Source organism: Coffea arabica, chromosome 1c (genome assembly GCF_036785885.1).
Source record: "Coffea arabica cultivar ET-39 chromosome 1c, Coffea Arabica ET-39 HiFi, whole genome shotgun sequence".
In the NCBI taxonomy this organism is placed as follows: domain Eukaryota; kingdom Viridiplantae; phylum Streptophyta; class Magnoliopsida; order Gentianales; family Rubiaceae; genus Coffea; species Coffea arabica.
The window spans coordinates 41062192-41070954 of NC_092310.1; the positions used below are offsets into that span (position 1 = coordinate 41062192).

Below are 8763 nucleotides of genomic sequence, written 5' to 3' on the forward strand. Positions count from 1 at the left end.
CCTTCTGATGATGAGCTCTCTATATGACTTGACGCGGGTGTGTCATGAGGGCAGTAACCCTTCTAACCATGAGCTCTCCATATGACTTGACGCGGGCGCGTCATGTCAGAGAGACACCTATAATCATCAAAACGGAAATTGAACCCGAAATTAGTCAAATTCAAGGAAAATATATTTAAACTGTCAAACAAAACTGAACAAACAATTAAAAGAAATTGGGTTGCCTCCCAATGAGCGCCTTTCTTTAATGTCTTTGGCTAGATATTGTCATGTTTGTTCAGCGAGGATAAAATCTTGTGGCTCATTTTAATGATTCATCCTCTATATAATCCTGATCACTCTCGTAAATAGAGTAATTCTTGAGCACATGAGTTACGGTCTTCCATGGACTAGTAAATGGTGCCAAACAAGTCAACGATAATTTGAATTCTCCATTCTCTCCTCCCTCACATGCATTTATTGGTCCAAGATATCTTGCTATCGCCACTCTTGATTTATTCCTGTCATGAAATTCAAGATTTTCTGGTATAATAAAGTCAATTTCATTAACAGAAATTAAAGAATAAGAGTCAGGAGAATATTGATTAAGGAATGAAGGAGATGTCACTGCATTTGGAGGTTGTTTACTGGATTCATTCACTTGGACGAGTTGATATTGGGGGTTTATTTTTTGCACATCAACTTCCTTTTCAACTGCATCTTTAGATTCGTTTCCTTGAAACTCTTGCAGTTCCATGTCATTTGGCCGAATAATTGCACTCTCATTTTCCTCAAGGTTGATGTCGGTCTGTGAGGGTAATTCTTCACAACTGTGCGAAGCTAATTGCGTTATCTTGAATGTCAATAGATGCACTTGATCCACCATCCCGGATGTCAATAATTGCACTTGATCCGCCATGTTACGAATACTCGTTTGTGTCTTCTAATGAAATCGATATGCAGTAGGAGCTAATAATTCAATCATTTCTTCAAGAGACATACCTGACATGGATAATGGTTGTTGAAACTCTTGCTGTTGAAAATTCATTGGCCCGGTCGTATAATTAAAATTGAAATTATCTCACCATCCTTAACCATACCTGTTTGGGTAAGGGCATACCACGTTTGAAATCGAGGTGGAAAATCTCCAAAAGTATCAATTGGAGCACTTAGATTATCTTGAAATGCGGGGCATGTGTCGGTTGAATAACTTGGAGCAAAATAAGTTCCATAATTTGCAACAACCCATTGATCATTAGGAAAAACACGAGTCTCAGAACTCCATTCAGGAATAAAGTCCAATCTATCATCAAAATATGGAATGTTAACAGTCATAAACTATAAAAAAAAATAAGAGAAAAATAAATTAAAAAAAATGAAAACAAGATGAATTAAAAAAAATAAATTAATTTGGCACCAGTCCCTGGCAGCGGCGCCAAAAATTGACAGGTTGTCAGCCTGTGTAATAATAAAAACCTACTCAACTAAAGTTAATTTTTGTAAATAGTGGTAAGCAGGGTCGAATCCACAGGGACTGAGAGTAACTGTTTTTTTTTTCAAAATTCAGACTAATAATGGGGTTATTTTTGTGTAGAAGGTGCCAATCAAAGAAATTCAAATAAAATCCAAGAATCTATTAAAAATTAAATAACAATTTACTAAAATCAAATGAATGATGACTAAGGATCTAGCCAAGAAATAACTTCAACAATGGTTCACGTAATTCATCATCGATGCACAAGCAATTCCAAGTATTTATTAATAAATAAGTTATAATTGCCAAACAGGTGATGACAGTTAACCCCTCCTTACTGTATCGATGATTAGGGTACGCCCGTTAATCACTGCTCTAATTGAAAAATAATTTTAGGTACGCCCATAAAATTCAACTCCCCAATTGCCTTACGTATGAGAGGAACCCTACTCTAACCAAATAACGCACCACCAAGGTTATTTCAAATTAGCCCGCGTATCCCCCTGATACAAACCCAATCATGCCAGTTATCACTAATTCAAGGCAATTAAATAATTACGAATTTAATACCCTAATTGACAATAGATTATCAAGTTAACTAATTATCCGAATCCAAAACAATCAAATAATTAAATAATCATCGGTACTGCAATCGAAGAATATGCGAATACCAATAAATAAAAGGAAAAGATAAAATTAAATCGATCTCACAATTTTTTGGCGAACCAGAGCCTCCGTTGTCCCTTGACTAGAGTGAAAAAATTAGTTCATATTTGATGAACAAAACCCACAGGAAATTGAAGCAAGAGCTGCGGCCATCAATTGGAAAATGGGCGAATTCAATTCGTTCTATTCAATAAGGAAAGCAAGCTACAGGAGGCAATTGATTGTTTTTGCTTCCTCTGGCATACGGAGGAAAAGATACTACTAAAAGTTAAAAGGGATGTCAAGTCCCCAGCTGCGCTAAAAAACGAAAGGCTAAATAAGAACAAGAAGATTGTTCTAATCCTCTACAAATTCTAGTTTCTATCTACTGCCTACTCTCATGCTACTGTGCGGCGGCTCCCCAACGAGAATAGAAGACCAAACCCTCCATCCGTCCTTGCCTTCGTAAAAATTACCAAAATGGGCGTAACGTCTTCTTTTCCAAAAAAGTCCCTGGGACAAGCTCTATCATTTGGACTCCTTTTCTGTCAAATTGGCACCTGTTATCATATTTTCGTTCTACTCCCTGAAATAAATGCAAAATACTAAAAGTGAGTCGAATCCAGCAATTAATCCACATCGGGTCAGGCAATAGGAAAAATTAATAATAAAATAATTGATAAAATCGCAACCTATCACTCTTAACACTATAAATAGGAGGTTTTGGTCAATTCTAAACAGCCTAAATAGGGAAAATGTCTTGTGGCCTCTATTTTCTCATATTCTACATTCTTAGAAGTAGATTAGAATAAGTAGAATCAGAGTTTGGTTATGAACAACTCTATTTCTCTCTTGAAAGCAGTATCTAGCTAGTTTTCTATTCAAACCAAGGATTGAAGTATTTATTCCAATGATCGTGAAATCAAGTTTGATCTTTTCAAATTTTAATTTGCTATCTATGATTCCTTGATTTTATTCTATGTTGATGCATGTATGGTGGAGTAAGTGGCTAATTATTCTCTCTACATGTATTTTTCTTGCCAAAATACTAATCTTGATCCGTAATGTCTTGTATTGGTATTTCTGTGTGGCAAATAAGGCTAGCAATTGGTTGTCTCCTTTTGTGAACCCTTAGAGGGGATCATGGTGTTGATTAAATAACTCCGTGCGTCACGAGTTGTCATTTTTGTCTGATTCTTGGCTCTTAATGCTGTTATTAGAGTAATTGGAATTGCGTCAATATCTAAATTATCTAATAACAAGAATACAATTTGAGTGCGCCATTCTTATTGTTGAATTCAGAGAATTTATGAGTTATTATTGGTGTCCGAAATAACTCAGGCCAAATAGTTGATTAAAGGTTAAATCTTTAGGAGTTGATGATTAATCAGAATAAAGATCTTTATGTCCTTGGTTTGGCTCGTTATTTATTATTTTTATCTTCTATTTGTATTATTATTGTTTTAGTTGAAGCGATAGTTTTAGTTATCCCAGTTTACTATTTACTATTTTAACAAAGGAAATTGAAAGTTTCAACTGTTCCCTATAGGTTCGACCTAGACTCCCACTACTAAAGGTTTTGGGGGTTTCTAGTAATTAATTTTTGATACTCGTGATAAGTGATCAAAATTTTGGTGTTGTTGTCAGGGAACGGTGTTAACTTTTGTTTTTCTTTGTTAATTTTTGCATATTTTATTTTTGATTTTATTATTTTTATTTCTCATAAATTTTAGGTGTTAATCTTTTCAAAGAAATAGCTTGTGCTTTTGGTCTGGAAGAGTCACTTTTTTATTTGACTTTTATGGTTCATCAAATAGCTGAAATGAATATTCAAGTAGTAAAAACTTTTGGATTGTATTCATTGGCAACACATTCTACAAGCATGTGCCCATTACTTCAAGAAGATCTATATGAGCATATCCAATTTAGTGAAGGGATACATGATTCACCTCAAATAAGATACAATCCTTATTCATATACATGCAATTAAGGGTGGAAATAGTATCCTAACTACAATTTTGAAGGTCAATCAACTTAAACTCCCTACTAGTATCACTTGTTTTGACATCAACAATCAATTTATCCACAAATATCAGATTATTCAATTCCTAATGTTAGTGCATCTTTGGAGGATACGGTAAAGACAATAGCTAATGAAATGATAGAATTTAAGCAAAAAATAGTACAGTTCCAACGTTCGATCCAGGCAAGCATTCAAGGTTTGGAGACCTAAATAGGCCAGTCGGCCACATCTATAGTTGATTTAAGAGTTCAGAATCCTAAAAAATTACCTTCTCAGTCCATCGCAAATCCAAGAAAAAATGCAAGTGTCATGACTTTAAGAAGTGAGAAATTGTAACGCCCCCACTTCTCCCTAAGGCGAACCAAAGGGTATCCGCGGGACGCCTGTCCATCTCTCGCTAGAACTCACTACAATCCATCATTCAAAAGCTCAAAATACTTTAAGTAGTTTCAGTACATAATTAAAGTATTTCAAATATCTCACACTTACAATTATGTAGCTTTCAAGGTTAAATACAACCCAACGGAAAAGGGTACAATAGCCATCCGTTATAATATAATTTAAAGTTTTCAAAAGAAAACAATCTAGTATTACTCACGAGCACCATTGGTCTCGAACCCTGTAAAAGAAAACCACAACGTGGGATGAGCTACACAACCCAGTGAGGTTCCAAAACACTCTAACAGTTCAAATAAATCCAGTAGGTTAGGCATATCATATGCATGGTTCAAGGTTTCACAATGGCATGTTATCATAAGGTGATAATCATTGTACGGTAATTTGAGACATGTATCATGGTATGAGACATTTATCATGAAACAGTTATCATGGTTCAAAACATTGGCATGTATAGTTCACGTGTGATTGGAGCTTATTACAAGTGCGAGTAATTAAGCATGTTACAGGTATGGAGCATTAACATGAAACAGGTATCATGATATGAGTACATTGGACAGGTAACAGGTAGGGAGCATATCACAGGCATGGCTCAGAATTTCATGTTGACATTTTAGCATGAAACAATTATCATGATACAAGGTAAAAATATACGATAGGATACGGTGTTCTAGTGGAACTCTGTCGGTTATCTGCACCTTATGACTTCCGGATCCCCTCGGTTTGACTGGCCATCACCTTATCCCTCCAATGGTAATACTCGAGTATACCGAAACGGTGGCCCAGGGTTCCAACCTACCCGACCAAGCCCAATCCTGGCTCGAGTAGGTCAGTAACCAAGGGCAGGGCCCAAGTTCAGCTTAGAGCTTACAACATGCACAAGTAATCAAGTAATCGACGTACGGCAAAATTTTATCATGTTTGAAGGTCGAGTGAGATAAAGTACACACTCGCCTTAAAACAGTGGCCCACTTCATATGAGCATATAATTTATGATAATCAAGTAATCAGGTGGTCAAGTAATCAAGTAAGTTGGTGATCACGTAAGCAGATAATCGAGTAAGCAAGTAACCAAATAGATTAGAAAACGGTAAGTAAACACGGTTAACGGTAAACGGTAGTAATTACGGTTAATTGGTAGACATATGTCATTTTAATAGGCCGCCATTGGCCGTTTTCCACTTTTACCACGTAAGAGTCGAGGAGATTCACTCCAACCGACTTATGCTGCCATAGTATAATTAATCATTTAAACACATCATGTAAATATGCTCTCCAAGCATTTCATATCTAGTATTTCAAGTAATCACATAAATATGCTCTTCAAGTGTTTCATATCGAATAGTTCAAATATACATATTTCAGGTATTTCATGTCGAGTAATTCAAGTATACATATTTCAAGTATTTCATGTCAAGTAATTCAAGTATACCTTATTCAAATATGCATGAGTGTGGTAAATATTTAACATATAGCACTTAACACTTAATAATCATGGGTTAAGCATGTCATAGACTTTTTCCAATTACATATTCCTATATGGAACACTCACATATTGCAACAAGAGAGTAAATACTCAAACAAGTGTCTAGGCGTCTACTTCGAGTTCCTCTTGAAGGTCCCCTTGAGCGCCTGAGCAAATAACCATTAACTATTATACACTATCACTTAGAACCCCTACTTATCAAAGAAGGTTGTACAATCTAAGGAGAATTCATGAATTGGCCCTTAATTATTAATAATCGAGGCTCAAGAGTAAAGTTTTAAAGTCTAAAGAGAGAGACTAACATTTTCCATGAAATCGAGTTCAAAATGTTCAATCGGTATCGAGAAAAGAAGGCAAGTTTCCAAAATCTCATTTTCTAAGAAATTGACAAATTTCAGCTTTGGGTATCAATTTTAGAAAAATCGTATCTTGCACTATGTAGGTCCATAATTAGAAAGCTTGATACCGTTGGAAACTTATTCAAAAGCACTAAAAGTTCCTAGAAGATACTTTTCCATGATTCCAAATGGAAGGTATTCAAAAATTGACTCAAAGTTGCTGCTTGGGACCATTAAGACAGTTTCGGGGTTGGTTTTTGACCAACTTTGAAAATTCGCCAAAATTCACACAATATTAACTAGCCTCCGAAATTTAGAACTCAATTAGAGCTACAATCAAAGTTTAAAACGAAACAAATGGAACAAGAATCGAAGTTTTGAACGCCAAGATATAGCAGCTCAAAGTTGGCTAAAAATTCCTCCTCGATCAAGAATTTCCAGATTTAAACATGAACTTTGGGACTTCAGTTGGACATTGAAATAGACTCAGAATGGCACCAAAATTAGCAGTATTACACTACCATATAAAAGCTATTCCCTTGTCAAATTTCATAGGAAAATTCATTCGGCAAATTGGTTAACAAAACCATCAAAGTTTCAAGAATTTTCAAGGCAAATCTGCCTTGTACTTCAAATTTTCTTTTCTAAAACCTTTGGCCAATAAAATGCCTAAAACATGTCTCATTTGTGATAAACAGGTCTAATAAGAATCCGAGATACATTTGGTAGGTGATTAACATCAAGAATTTCAAAACAACAAGTCCCAACCAAGGGTTAGGCCTTTACTAGCCAAAAAGAGGATTTTTACTCACTGCATCAGTTTCGAAATATGGACACAACTCACTCAATTCAACTCGGAATTGAGCGTGATTGGTGGCATTGAAAAGATCTTTTAGAAATCTAGAATTTCTCAGAAGAAACCATTTTCAAAATCTATTCAAAAGCAACTCATTTTTGAGCATCAAGAAGTAATTTCTGTCCTGTCTCCTGGAGAGCAACAAAACAGGGCAGTGATTTTAAAACAAATGGTGTGGCTCACTCAAGTGGAATCAGAACGTGCATTTGGTACCAATGAAAATCTGGAAATGTCTAGTTTCAAATGCCACCGACGGTACTCAATTTTGACATCAGAGTACAGAGTTATGAACGAAACAAAATGACTGCCTGGGCAATACGGGATTCATTTTCCAGTTTTGCTAACTTTGGAAATCAACTCATTTGACCAACCAAATCATGTTATTTTTCAATGAAATTTTGTACACACTCACAATAACATGTAAACAACATAATCAAGATATTAGAACCTCAAAATTGTGCACAAAAATGGTAGGACAAGGCAGGGGTAAAACGGTCACTTTTGCTCAAACACCTCCTATGATTTTCTACCAACAATACAACATTAATCCACTAATTTAAGCACTAAACCACAATTAATTTCATCATCAATCATCAAATCAGTCTTTCTATCAAAGTGGGAGTTCATAGAACCCACTCACCAATTTTACAACAATTAAAGCTACCCATGAGAATCCAAGAGCTCATGAGTGTAATCTAACTTCCATAAATCAAGAATTAAGAGGTTGATCGTTCATTACCTCTCTTGATGACTAAATCAGAATTTTTGGTCCCTTTGAAGCTCAAGAAAACCGTGGAAATGAAGCCCCTTTTCTAGCTTAAGATGATCACCAAGTGATTAGCTAAGTGTGGTTCAATTTTGGTGGAGTTTGGTGGTGTTTTGTTGAAGAAATGAAGATGGAATTTGAAGAGCTTTGAGTTGTTTCTTTTGTTTCCTTGGCCGGCTGTTCTTGGAGCAGAAAAAGAAGGAGTTGCACGGCACTTTAGATGATGAATTGAAGGGTTTTGATCTAGTGTGATGCACCCATGAGAAACTTAAGAATGTGTGACCCAAAATGCTCCAAAAGTCAACTCTCCTGCGTTTTGTGCTCGATTCCTCTTACATTTGTTTCACTAGTGCACTAAACCTCTAATGCACTTGTATTCATATTAATATTATTCACTCTTACTTACCCCTAACTAAGGGTCTAAAGTTCCTCAATTAAATCGCGCGCGTAAAAACGCTTACCTCCAATTTAAGCGCGATAACGTGAAACTTCCGAGAAATTCTTATAACGATAGTACTAATAACTATCACTTGAGTATTTAAACATTAAAATACCTAATTTAGGTCCATTACATAAATCTCCAATATTCCAAACTTATTGTACTCTCAATCGGTCAAGATTTCCAAAGACGTGTTCACTATTTTCACTAAACAAGCTCCCGGAAATTAATTTTTGAAACAAGTCACTTTAAAAATATAATGAAACTATATTTCCATGTAATTAGGTCTCAAGAGTTTAGAAATAATATTCAGAGTAAAAGGCCAAATAAATAATTAAATAAACTAGAAATAAGAGATTAA

General features: G+C 35.4%; 1 long non-coding RNA gene across 1 annotated transcript; it reads right to left on the reverse strand.

Annotated features, from left to right (window-relative positions):
• Positions 1–4444: 4444 nt before the first annotated feature.
• On the reverse strand, positions 4445–8148 carry LOC140006496 (uncharacterized). The gene is made up of 2 exons (XR_011814149.1): positions 7937–8148; positions 4445–4740 (listed from the first exon to the last, which is right to left on the reverse strand). It is a non-coding gene; the product is annotated as an uncharacterized lncRNA (long non-coding RNA).
• Between the last annotated feature and the right edge of the window lie 615 nt (positions 8149–8763).